Source organism: Montipora capricornis, chromosome 6 (assembly GCF_036669925.1).
Source record: "Montipora capricornis isolate CH-2021 chromosome 6, ASM3666992v2, whole genome shotgun sequence".
Taxonomy (NCBI): domain Eukaryota; kingdom Metazoa; phylum Cnidaria; class Anthozoa; order Scleractinia; family Acroporidae; genus Montipora; species Montipora capricornis.
In genome coordinates, this window is record NC_090888.1 from 34282240 (window position 1) to 34296291 (window position 14052).

At 38.8% G+C, this 14052-nt stretch overlaps 1 protein-coding gene and 1 long non-coding RNA gene across 2 annotated transcripts in view; one reads left to right on the top strand and one right to left on the bottom strand.

Moving 5' to 3' along the window:
• Window positions 1-5653: 5653 nt before the first annotated feature.
• Window positions 5654-11158, top strand: LOC138051981 (uncharacterized). The gene is made up of 2 exons (XR_011132971.1): window positions 5654-6003; window positions 10682-11158. It is a non-coding gene; the product is annotated as an uncharacterized lncRNA (long non-coding RNA).
• A 2524-nt stretch (window positions 11159-13682) lies between these two features.
• The window catches only part of LOC138051982 (uncharacterized), a 5095-nt gene continuing 4725 nt past the window's right edge, over window positions 13683-14052 (bottom strand). The window contains exon 3 of the mRNA XM_068898323.1: window positions 13683-14052. This exon is cut by the window's right edge and continues 1046 nt beyond it. The gene's annotated coding sequence lies outside the window, so the exon portion shown is untranslated.

The window sequence follows — 14052 nt, forward strand, 5'->3', positions numbered from 1 at the left end:
CAGAAGTTATCTTTTTAATTTTTTTTTCCTTGATTGTTTACCATTTACAAGCAGAAACCGGTTAGTACTAGGTTTTTTCAAATGGTAAGTAAAAACTCCCGAATGGGAAATTCAGTTGGGATCGGTGTGTACCATTTACAAAATTCGTTTAAGTTTACCGAGGGAGTCTGGAGGGAGGCAAAATCATGGGAGAATGCAAATGGTAAAGACGTTTTCCGTTTGGAAATTCCTTGTGGACTACCTTTCAAGAAATCCCGTTTTCTCCGGAAATTTTCCGTGTGGGAAGACCAAAATAGGCTTACCATTTACATTTTAACCGAAATTTCCGGATTTGTTTGGTAAATGGTAATCAACCCTTGTGTCCTGTGTTCCGGAAGTAGTTACAACGGGTAGCGCCTGCGAATACGCTCGTTGAGGATTAACTCTATTGTTTACGACGTCCCCAGAGGAATATAATTATCTAAAAAACCCACTCCTATATTTCTATGCACAGAAACCTTCACTCTAACATATTTTTTTTATGATTTTCGACGGATGAGTAGATGAGGCTACATCCCGTTATGATGACCTATCTATCGAAATCAGGGCATTTTCCCTTGCCTTTTTCTCCGAAACAGAGTCCGTGACCCTCCGATTTTTTTTCCTTTTTGGAATAAGTAATTTATAACCTTGCTTCAGGCGAGAAATGAAACAAATTTCAATGTGGGAATATTTTCGCGCGAACGTCCTTAAAAGACACTTGAGTGTTTAAAAGAGCTGGAAATAGGGGAGACTGGGATCTAGTTTATTTAAGCCTCGTGCATTCATGACGTCACAACGTTAACTTCTAAACGGCGTCACCTTTATCTTTCGGGCATCTTTGGACCAAATTGTCTCTTAGCGAATTTCAGAAGATTCTGATTTTCTTCTATGATTTTTCCAACTTACAGCTTCCAACTTTATTACGGCAGAGGTGGGTGCGACTCCAATGCCGTTGCATGCAAAAATTGTTCAATAAAGTTGCGAGAACAGCGGGCGTTCAACTGTCACGTTTACTCAGGAGAATATGAATTTGAAAACAATAAAGCTGAAAGACCCAAGCCAAGTTGTTTGGATGTATAACGACATTTTTTTAGCATTTTGTGATCCCCTCTGCAGGCAAGCAGCTTTGACCACGAGCAGACAATCCATTTACAAGTGTGCAATGTTTGTGGTTTTAATTAAGTTGTATTTAATGTAGCAAAGACGAAACTATGGATTGTACAGCAAACGTGAGGTACTACCAGCATTAAAGAAATTGCGTCTTATTTAAGTAATCATCGTTGGCGTCAACAACTTGACAGAAAAGAAAATTAAAGGGGAGAGGTCAGTAATGATATTAAGAGAAATTTCAGCCCGGCCTAAAACGTCAACAAAAGCGTCATGCGGTGTAAATTCGCTCCTATTGCGTGAACGTCGTGGTGCTTTAGAAGTAAAACCCAGCATTCTCGTCGCAAGAGTCTGCTTTTCTTTTGGTCAGCGCTCTGGCCACAAGCAAAAATACGCGGGTCAGGCTGAGGACGAGGACAACATGCGCATTCGCTCAAAATAACAGCTTTGGTTGTTTTTCCAAATTTCTCTCAAATCTGTAATTAAATTTGGCACAAATTTGAAATTAAAGTATTTACGACTACAAATGAATCGTCTAGTCTGTTCATATTATATGATACATGTAACTGCCCTTAAAGTGCTACTACGACCAAAAAAGAATTCTTCTTTTTCTTTGGATTTCAAAACTGGGTTAACTAAACACTAAGTGAACCAAGGGATTTCAGATTTTTAAACTCGCGTTTTGTATACAAAATACGTTGCGTTTACACGCTGAAAGTTTTAAGGCTGGTGAGTAAATAAAGTCACTTTCCCTAGATCAAACTATACCCGAACTCGAGTGAGCGGCGGAATTCGAGCCTAACCCTCTGACGTCCAATCGGTTAGTTTTGGAAGGTGGGAAAGGGCGGACCGTGAAACCCAAAACTTACACTAAAAATAAGAAATTTTGCCAGTCAGGTGTTAAGAGAACACGCTTTCACAACCTGAAGAAATAAAGGAAATTATTTTTTGATCATAGTAGTATTTATAAGGACTTTATTTCTACTGTTTTAAAGGGGCTGTGTCACGTTATTTTAGTGTGTTTCGGGAAAATCTTTAGTTAATCACGAGTTTAAAACTCGAAAATGGTGATGTGGAATTCCTTTGCTGATAAAATTATCGTTACATTACAAACAAGATGATTCTGAACAAAAAGGACCTTTACCGAAGCGATTTACCTTGAACTTGAAAAAAGTCGGCCCGACTTTTTTCAAGATTACTCAAATGCAATCCGTTTCAATCTTGTCCACCTTTGTACATCCATGCTTCTCTTTCCTTTTGTTGTATTATATCTATGTTGCTCAGCAGTTCTAAGTGGTTATTGCAGTGTTTCATTCTACTTTTTGGGCATTTTATGGGCCGGAAAATTACATCTTTTGCGTGACATAGCCCCTTTTGTAAGTATAATGTGTTACCGTGATACGTTACCTTGGTAACAACCTGCAGTACACATGGACTATCAAAAATATTGTAGTACTTATTAGTGACCAAGTTTGACCTTCCAGGCGAAAACTAAATGACTCATAGTATGACAGAAATGGAAGTATGAGTACTTAAAAACTGTGTGCAGTCACCTTTAATAGCAGTTGCGATTGCGTTTGGGCATTGTCTAGCGTGTTTGCGCAACGAAAATCGTCCGTTTGCATCTGTAGTTCGGATGGTAAACTTTTAATTTATCAAACACCCGACGCAGATCTTTGGAAATGAAGTCCGTTAGCTTGACTGTTTTTTGGTATCCTGAGAATGACGGTAATTTTACCATAAGACGTTTTGGAGTTGAGACTTTACAAGGTCATAGAAGAAGAGATCAACACACTTTTTGACAAAAGAACTGTTACCAATTCTAGGTTTCACGGTCTTCCCTCGGAGCTTCGTGTTTTTTGGTGAGGCATTCCCTTTTTGTCTCCCAGAACATCCAAAGCCTTTTTCCAGCTGATAACGGATACATCTTGTATTTCAAGCCAAGATGAATTCACAACTGAATTGTTTCTCTGTTCATTAATTCTGGGTAAGCTAGTGTAATCGCTTTCATGTTTCCTGCATTTAGGAAATCGTTTGTCGTCTTCGTTGATATATGGCAGACAAATGCTTCGTTTGGTGCTTTCCCTACTTTCTTCGACATCACAAACTGTTGCATCTGGTAGTTTTAGAACTTGTTCGATGGCATCATTTTCTTCGTTATACATGAAATGTCCATGAATTTCGTCGAGCTCTCTTATACTAAATTTATCATGAAGGGCCATGGCGGTATCCCGGGCGATTTTGCCGAGTTTCCTGCAATGTTTGATCCGTCCCTTGCGACTTCGAGGATTTTTCATGACTAGTAATATTCCAGTTTTCGCCGATAGGATAAATTACTGGTGCATTTAAATTTGTTAAATCAACTTTGCTTTCTTTCTTTTAAGCTTGGCAGCACACATCCCAATGTTCTCAGTCAGTTTGGTTTACGGAGGATCACAGATTGGCCGTCTTCTCCTTAGAGACCATCCAAATGCATACACTGGTTCTGAACAAAAACGTCGCAATAGTATCTGCTATCCAGACAACGTTGAGAGAAATACTATTTTTGTTTTTTGAATAAGATACCCGGTAATTCTTGATTTGTTTGTGGTGCTGCTTAATTAAAGAAACTTAACAACAGAGGTTGGATTTCTCATGGGACGAACAAAAGACAATTTTATCGGAGAGGTTAATCCAGGCCGTTTGCTTTTTAATTTCGACGCACAAGCTTTTTGTGAAGAATACAACATTTATGTTAATTTCAGTTGTTTTTTTGCTTTTTTTCTGACTTTTTTCATGAATAGTTGCTCAATCCCGCGTTGGAACAATTGTGCATTTTTTTCTTTTCATGCATGAATTAGTGGCTTTCCACAGGAGATTAAGGGGGCACTGTCATGAACTGCGCATGCTCGAGTTTGTTTGCTCTCCAGCCCACGGAAAAAGTCTAGCCGCCACCATGGATTCACGCGTGAGTCACGTATATTCGCCGGAGTTTCTCCTTTGTCCACCATGGCCCTCCCCAGTGGACACCATTTTAAATTTGTCGATTCAACTTGAAAAAAGTTAACCTAACACTTTTCAAGTTTTCACAAGACGCTAGCGCATGCGCTTCTCGTGACAGTTTCCCTTTAAAATAGAGTAAAAGAAAATTGAATCACCGAGAGTAAGCGAAAAAGCAGGTTTTTCGCGGAAAAAAAACACCGTGTACAATAATAATAATAATAATAATAATAATAATAATAATAATAATAAGGGAGTTTATGCAGCTGAGACAATCAATACGGAAGATACTTTAACGAGTCGAGAATTTAAAAAACAGATAGAACAAGATCTTAAACAAAACTGGACTGAAAAGAAAATGTATGGACAGTTAATCAGGGAAATGCCAGATAATGTTGATAAGAATAAAACTTGGCAATTGTTATCCAAATGTGATCTGAAGATTGGGACAGAAGCATTGTTATGTGCTGCACAGGAACAGGCCATCAGGACAAACTATGTAAAGCACTATATCGATAACACCAGTGAAAGCCCCCTGTGAAGATTATGTGGAAAAAAATGTGAAAGCGTGCAACACTTAGTATGTGGACGTGAGAAATTGGCTCAGAGAGAATGAATATAAGAGACGACACGACAATGTAGCAAGGAAACTAGTCCATTGGGATTTTTGTAAGAAGAATGGGTGGGAGCATGCGGAAAAGTGGTATGAACATGTCCCATGCAGAAGGAGTAGTTGAAAATGAAGTCAAAGTTTTGTGGGATATTAATGTTCAGTGTGACAATGTGATAGAGGCAAGAAGACCAGACATAATTATAATTGTAAAGTGACAAGAACGAGCGAAAGGGGATAATCATCGATATTGCTGTACCAGCTGATGTAAGAGAGGGGAAAAAGAAAGGGAAAAATGTCGAAAAATACCAGGACTTTGAGAGAGAGATCGGAAGACTGTGGAAACTGAAAATGGTAGAAGTCGTACCTGCAGTGATAGGAGCCCTTGGAAGTGTCATCAAAGGATTTGATAAGTGGATTGGAAAGCTAGGGATACCATTCAATGTTGGAGTAATGCAAAAAACTGCCTTGTTGAGAACTGCAAGGATATTGAGGAAAGTGTTGGAAATGTAAAGAAGAGATAATTCTGTTAGCCTTTGGTCATTTGTTATGACTCGCCTAACAGAAGAAAAGACGGCAATGAAAGCAGCCAGAACATGAAGTTGAAACTTTATAATAATGATGATGATGATGATGATGATGTTTAATGCTTATATTGCGCTTTCTACAGTATTGTGAAAAAGTAATGAGAACGTAATTCGACGAAATGCGCGAATTTCGGGGCTTTTCGACGAAAAATGGCGAATTTTTGTCCAGCGCGAAAGTTCGCAGAAAATTCGCCGAATTTTCGCATTGCCTATTGTTGTAGATGACGCGAATTTTCGAGCGAAAATTCGCTTTGAGTGAAAATTCGCTTTGACCGACAATTCGTTCCGAAATTTCGAGCGAAAATTCGCTTTGACCGACAATTCGTTCCGAAATTTCGATCGAAAATTCGCATTCACTGATAATTTGTTCCGATATTCCGAGCGAAAATTGGAGTCCCAAGTCATACCAGATCACAGCTCGTTTTAATACACTCTGGCCTGTTGCTGTCGTGACAAAAACTTGACAACTCACACATGTGTAGAATGAAAGTCGAAAGGCATCGTACAGTGCTCTCCCCTGGTCAAAAAAATAACAAAGAAGCTGCGATCACGCAAGGCTTTTAAGCTATCATATATGTAAAAGTCTTTTACCGCTGAATTCAAAGTTTCTCATCGAATGGAAATGGATCATTGATGTTTTTTTCACTGCGGTGACTTGCCCGGCGCCTGCCAAAAGGTTAAAAGTTATCCCGAAAATTGGTAAGTAAGCTCTTCATATGTATAAGACATCATGTCAATAAACACTTCTGGTGTAATACAAATGTAGACCCGGGAACCATTTTTGCCGCTGTGACACTACTAGATAACACTCGCCGGCTCTTCTATATTTACAGGCTTTGCATTGTTGACAACAGTAACTTGTCCTCACAACCAAAGGATTGAAATTGCATATGTTTTGTGGAGTCTTCTCTGCCGAGAAAGATGAACTAGATGCTTCTGTGAAGCATACACTGGCTTGCCTGTGGTACGTGCTACAGAAAATCAGAAGGCACTGAATTGTGTGGTATTGAAATACAGCATTCCAGTCTCTGAAGAATAACAAATAAAAGAGAAGCGAGAAACATTGGCTTCTGGGCTGACATGTTGATAATTTTCAAGTTCCCTCACAACTTCTTTTCACCACAAGTGTGCCCTATGAGCATCCGAAAATTTTGTAATACTAAACTTCACTGAAGTCAAGCCCTGTTTCGCGGGGTTAGTGTTGGGATGGGAGACCAAAACAATAAACCCCTCATAAAAAACAGAAACATCTGACCGAAAATACTATTAACGCTAACAAATGCGAACTCAGCAAGGTACAGATTCTATTAGCTTGCTTTATGCAAAACAAATATTGATGAAAAAGCAAATAAATATTGATACACAGTTTTCAGAAAGAGCAGAAGGAAGTTTCTCGGACGGTCGATCGAGAATAAAATATTTACGACATAAAAACAACATTAATTTTGAACCGTGAATATAGAATATAAAAAGTTACGATCAGCGACAAACATTTTGGGATATTTTTGCTACGTTCAAGTAAATTGCAAAATCGAAAGTGACATGGCCGGAATTCAGCGGGCGTCGTGATTAAGTTACCGCGGCATGTTTACTCTCCAAACAGTGAAGCATCTGTGTCAAATGATGGCAAGATACCGGGTTTTTGTAAGTTTCTTTTTCTGTCAAGTGTTATAAAGTTTGACAATGAAATGAGCGAAGTCAAAACAAAGATCACAATCGCCCAACTCTTGTTTATGCAAAGTCAAAAATGTACTCTCCAAGACGCGTACGACGTCATTTATCACGAGGTAATTCCATCATTTTGGAAATAGCAGCTGCTTTATTATTCATCTGCGTCACAAGTTTTCACTGATTTTGGGCCTCATTTTTTTGAAACTCAAGCACGCTTCCAACAGGCCTGTGAACCCTTCCTGCTTACAGAGCAATACTAAAAAACTTCTCCCATATCACATTTGAACCTTAAGCTCGAAAATTCAATACACAACATGATATTATAATTCACAAAGGCAGAAAATACCACAGAATCCTTTTCCAGCGAAAATTTTATTGAAACAAACAACATATTTGCTCTTAGAGGCGAAAACCTCTTCCTATTTCATTGCGTGCGTGAAGACAAGAAACTCAATTGTGTCAAATTACCATGTACTTCAGGTAAATACTGCTCACTTTGATTTCGTCTCGACGGGCGATAGATTGTTGTCGAAGTCCAGTACTCGTCGCTTTTGAGATTCATGCCTAGTTTATCCAACTGACTTTCCATTATTGAGCTCCATAAGGGTATATTTTGTTTAAGGATCCACTAAAACGCCATTCGCGTTGCATGACTTTCGACGCCATTGCAGGCTAAGTTGATAATTCTACTGTGTCCACCAGAGAAATCTACGCAGTTCCACTACCCTCTCGATCCTAAGAAAATACGCGCAAAAGGCTCTATACACAAAGGCAACACTTACCAGGGGAGTGACAGGCAAGACTTTTACCGACACGGAAAAAAACGAGATGCTTCTGTGAAGCATACACTGGGTTGCCTGTGGTACGTGCTACAGAAATCAGAAGGCACTGAATTGTGTGGTATTGAAATACAGCATTCCAGTCTCTGAAGAATAACAAATAAAAGAGAAGCGAGAAACATTGGCTTCTGGGCTGACATGTTGATAATTTTCAAGTTCCCTTACAACTTCCTTGCACCACAAGTGTGCCCTCTGAGCATCTGACAGCTTTGTAATACTAAAGTTCACTGACGTCAAGCCCTGTTGAGCGGGGTTAGTGTTAGGATGGGAGACCAAAACAATGAACCCGTCAAGAAAAACAGAAGCATCTGACTGAAAATACTATTAACGCTAACAAATGCGAACTCAGCAAGGTACAGATTTTGTTAGCTTGCTTTATGCAAAACAAATATTGATGAAAAAGCAAATAACTATTGATACAAAGTTTTCAGAAAGAGCAGAAGGAAGTTTCCGGGACGGTCGATCGAGAATGAAATATTTACGACATGAAAACAACATTAATTTTGAACCGTGAATATAGAATATAAAAGTTACGATCAGCGACAAACATTTTGGGAGATTTTTGCTATGTTCAAGTAAATTGCAAAATCGAAAAGTGACATGGCCGGAATTCAGCGGGCGCCGTGATTACGTTACCGCGGCATGTTTACTCGTCAAACAGTGAAGCATCTGTGTCAAATGATGGCAAGATACCGGGTTTTTAAAAAGTTTCTTTTTCTGTCAAGTGTTATAAAGTTTGACAATGAAATGAGCGAAGTCAAAACAAAGATCACAATCGCCCAACTCTTGTTTATGCAAAGTCAAAATTTACTCTCCAAGACGCGTACGACGTTATTATCATCAGGTAATTCCATCATTTTGGAAATAGCAGCTACTTTATTATTCATCTGCATCACAAGTTTTCACTGATTTTGGGGCTCATTTTGTTGAAACTCGAGCACGCTTTCAACAGGCCTGTGAACCCTTCCCGCTTACAGAGCAAAACTAAAAAACTTCTCGCATATCACATTTCAACCTTAAGCTCGAAAATTCAATACACAACATGATATTATAATTCACAAAGGCAGAAAATACCACAGAATCCTTTTCCAGCGAAAGTTTTATTGAAACAAACAACATATTTGCTCTTAGAGGCGAAAACCTCTTCCTATTTCATTGCGTGCGTGAAGACAACAAACTCAATTGTGTCAAATTACCTTGTACTTCAGGTAAATACTGCTCACTTTGTTGTCGAAGTCCAGTACTCGTTGCTTTTGAGATTCATGCCTAGTTTATCCAACTGACTTTCCATTATTGAGCTCCATAAGGGTATATTTTGTTTAAGGATCCACTAAAACGCCATTCGCGTTGCATGACTTTCGACGCCATTGCAGGCTAAGTTAATGATTCTACTGTGTCCACCACAGAAATCTACGCAGTTCCACTACCCTCTCGATCCTACGAAAATACGCGCAGAAGGCTCTATCCACAAAGACACCACTTACCAGGGGAGTGACAGGCAAGACTTTTACCGACACGGAAAAAAAAAAAAAGAAAAAAAAGAAAAAAAAGAAAACAAACAAACTAAACGCAGACCTCGACTGGGTTTGCCCATAGGCAACCCAGTAAAAAAAAAAAGAAAACAAACAAACTAAACGCAGACCTCGACTGGGTTTGCCCATAGGCAACCCAGTAATAAAAACACATTACAAAGGGCGAATTTTGTAGAGAATTGAAACGGACACAACTACTGAACTATTTCCAAAATACATGTACTGATCATCAAAGTGCTGTCAAAGTGACTGCAGTTGTTTACAAACCTGAATAGCCGATCGATATGTGATCGATCTTTACAAACCACACTACGAAATTTTGCGTACAACAAGCGAAATTACGCTTTTGGTTTTTCGCGCTGCATGGTCTCGAAAATGCGGCGAATTTTCTCTCTTTGTTTTTAGAGCGAATTTTCTCTCTTTGTTTTAGCGAATTTTCGCGCTGGGCTCGAAAATGCGGCGAATTTTCTCTCTTTGTTTTAGCGAAATTACGCTAGAAACATCGCGAAACGACGCTCGAACTTTGGAGCGAAATTTCGTCGAAAGTTCGCAGGGACAAAGAACGAAATTCGCGCATTTCGCTCTCATTACTTTTTCACAATACTGTATATCTAAATATGATCAAAAGCGCATCACAGTAATAAAATTATACATCAACAATCTAATAATAATAATAAATGAAAACCGACTATATAAAAATTGAAACCTTGAAACAATATTACAATATATACAATTCATAATCAATTATGAAAAAAAGAGAAAGCTACTAACCAAACGTCTGTAACATATTACTGAACGCCTCTCAAAAATAATGTTTTTAACATGGTTTTGAAGGTGTTGAGGTCTGTCTGACTTCTAACTTCTAATGTTTGCAGGCAGGGCATTCCAGGTCTTTAGGGGCAGACGCTGAGAAAGCTCTATCTTCTAATGTATGCTTGAATCTTACTGAAAAATCTTGCAACAATCTCCCTGAATGCATTGAACGTAAAGAAGAACGTTCATTATGTCTTAGTTGTATAAGGTTACGCAAATATGCTGTTGTAGAAAAACGAATTACCTTAAAAGTTAGTAATGCTATTATATAACTAATTCTATACTTAACGGGGAACCAATGAAAGGCAAAAAGAACATGCGAAATATGATGAAATCTAGGTGTATATATATGTGGGTAGACTCATGGCATCGCCGCAATGCAAATAAATGTCCCCGTTCTCAGAATGTCTTTCCCGAATTTCCTCATTGCGGAATATCATTACACCATTCATGGGGAACTTTGACAGGTTGGGGGGAACATTTCAAGTACTAAATAATTGAGACCAATTACCTCAATTTCAGTATAAGCCTGGTGCGAGGCTAAATGGAGACGGCTTGGCAAAAGGAAAGTGAATAGATTAGTAAGATGTCAAAAACAACTGAAAACAGAGCAAAAGGAAAGACTTGGAAATCAAAGGTAACCGGGAGTGAACTCGTTGATATATACTACGCGATACTGACATACATTAACTGAATAAATACTGGTAACTTATACACGATGGATTACATTTATTCAAACAAGCTAAAAGAGAGCTCCATTATTTTGTCTGATTTTGTTAATAAGATTAACTTTAAATACAAGGTTGAGAAATTTACATGATTCAATTTACTTTATTCGCCCTTTTTGATTGTTCACTCAGTTCCTGTGCTTGTTAGTAAGATAAGAAAAACTCTGACTAGGGTGGGAATTGCGTTTGTTTTCTTTTTCTTTTTGTATCTTGGTATTCAAGTGTAATGTAAACTTCTGTTACTTGTTCAATTAAAAAAAAATACCGGTAACTTATGGTTTGTGGAGCACAGTACATAGATACTTGAAGTCTGGTGTGGACAGGATCATAATACACCAACAGTCCTGCTTTTTGGCTACAAGGACCTTTTCTCCGTGCGCGATTTTCTTCTTTAAGTGCTTTTTGTTCAGTTTTAGGTGATAGGACCCAGAGTTGAAAGCACAGCAAGCTGATTGCACCACTGCTGCTGCTGTTGCTTGCGTAGCAGGTCCAGGTCCTCGGGAGACCCTCGGTGTTGGTGATCTGTCTCTCAGAGAATTGTAAACCATCACGAGACTGTATAATAATAGTCTTTATTATTATACACACACATGAAAACATCACTAAACAACAGACGTGTCCAGTTTACAAATTTCAATTTTAAAAATATATATGTATCTAACTACCTAAAATTGAGTAAATTTCTGTTGATAAAACTATTTTTAAAACGTTCAGTCCTTATTCTTGGTATAATGAAAGAGTGGCCCCTATTTCTTAAAACTCTATCCCTAGTTGGCGGTAAGAGGTGATGAAGTGCCGGGATTGTCAGGAGACTTAATTTTCTCCCAAAGCTGCCGATCCTTTTCAGATAAAATATTCAAAACAGAATAACATTCTTTTGTATATCCTAATTTAAAAGCTCTATTAAAAAATTTATCAATACGGCTAAGATATTTGTTATAGAAAGCACCACCCCAAATCTCAATAGCATAAGTAAAAATTGAAAGAATTAACGACTTAAGAAGAAGATCTAAGTAGTCAACCGAAAACTCATAGTGTTTGCAGGCACGCAAAATGTAGAGAGGAAAACTAGCTTTGGATAACATATAATCAAAATGTGTATCCTAGTTGGCTGGATTATCCTCGAAAGTAACTCCTAAGAGTTTTAAATTAGATTTGCGCTTAATACATTTCAAAGGGTCAGGGTTGATCTTTTTCTGTTTTCCCTTTCATTAACATTCCCCATGTTTTCCCTACATTTAAACTCATGCGATTATTTATGCCCATTCCATTATAGATTTTACCTTAATCTCTCGCTATCTGCTTGACTTAATTTAGCGCCAACTGGTATACTTAAGGAGATGTCGTCTGCATATTTAACCAAAAGATTACCAGATGGATTTACTGCCTTTATGTAATTTATCATAATCGAAAAAAGAGTGGGGCCAATGACAGTCCCTTGGGGAATACCCCTATTAATAGAGAGATGACTAGTGCTTATTCCATCTATAACTACCCTCTGTTGTCTACCCTTTTGAAAATTGACTATCCAATTATGAATATAGGGGTTAATTTCTAAATTTCTTAACTTTCGACAAACTATGTCATGCGGTACAGAATCAAATGCCTTACTAAAATCAAATGGGAAAAAAAGAATAAAGTCAGCGTCACTAGCTGTATGTGATATGTGCGGTATATAAATCCATATACCATTGATTCTTCGCGGATTTTTCCGGCACCCTTTTCGATGGCTGCCCCCAAAGCGCGGGCTATCAGCTCTTTTGGGTCTTCGTGGCACAAATGCTCACGGTCTAGTGTGTCTACCATAGAGACAGAGTCTTGCATATGCTCTCCTTTCAAAAATGGGGTCGGTTGTAGGGATTTTGCGCTTTGTTGGATCTTGAAGCGCCTCAAAGTTATACGCCATTGCGCGAGGAAACGTTTCGTAGCGGTTTTGGGGGATTGCGTCAATTCGTTCGCTAGCCTTTGGGGGTTTTGCGCTGCTCGTCCATAACGAGCTCTTCTCGCTCAGTTTGGGCAACCGTGCCAACGCCTGCGGGCGAATTGGAAAACGGTTTTAATTGTTCTTGTGGTGGTGGATGTCGACCAAATCGCAACGTATCCACCGTTCTGCTACGTGACTTCATAGCGCGTGGTCGATGTAGATTCCGCGGCTTCAACGCGATTCGAGCCCATGGCCTACCAACTATGAAGCCACTCCACAGGTCACTTGGGTTCATTTGTTTTCGAGAAAGGATGTGATACTCAGTCTGGCCAGCACTATGTCTTGTGTGAGTCCGTAAGTAAGCGAGTCAGTCATATCATATACATGTATCATTAGATTTTTTGGATTTTAGAGTAGCTTGATGAAGTTAGTATGTTAGTTATCATTTACCCTCCCAACCATGATACACCACAGAGGATAGACCACAACACCGGGAACCCCATGCCCTACTCTTTGCGAATAGTGTGTTCTTTTCAATGGCGAAAAGAGGATGGTACTTGTAAACATTTCCTTCTGTCCTTTCGACCCCTAATCCCTTTACATTCTTCGGGAAAAAATAGCTTCTTATACCTTTGCCTGAAAACGAACCTCCTTCATATAAAACTTTAAGTTTGAAAATTCTCCTCGAAAATTCACAACTGCCCTTCCCTGTAAAATTCTGGGGATGAGATGGAAAAAGCGAGTTAGGAGAATTCCCGGCCGAGTTCTGAGTGGTATCAATGGAAATCAGTTCAGTGCAAATTACTTTTTTCTGTGGCTCCTTTGCTGTATGTAGCGCCCAGGGTTGTGTCTGATGAATGGTGAGAACTTGTTCATACACATCTTTTCATTTCTTTATTCAAATTTACTTGTTGGAACTTACCGAAACTACAACTAATCTCACAAAAGTACTTTCCTTCGTAGCAGTGACAGGGACATCCTACACAGTCTCTGATCATTGGCACACTTCAAAACCTCCCACCTTGTTTTCATAGGGTCGAAAAGCATTCATAGCATTCACTGGCAATTTTTAAGTACCAATAACATTTCAAAAATCAGACGGACAGTGTTAATCGGTTTAACATTCATTACCATTAAAGCACATGTCTTCTCAGACACAACCTTTCTAGTAAGGAAGCGAAATTTGACGGTAGCGTGGATAGTGGATCGAAAACCTCCAACTCCTTTGGAGTTTTGGTGTT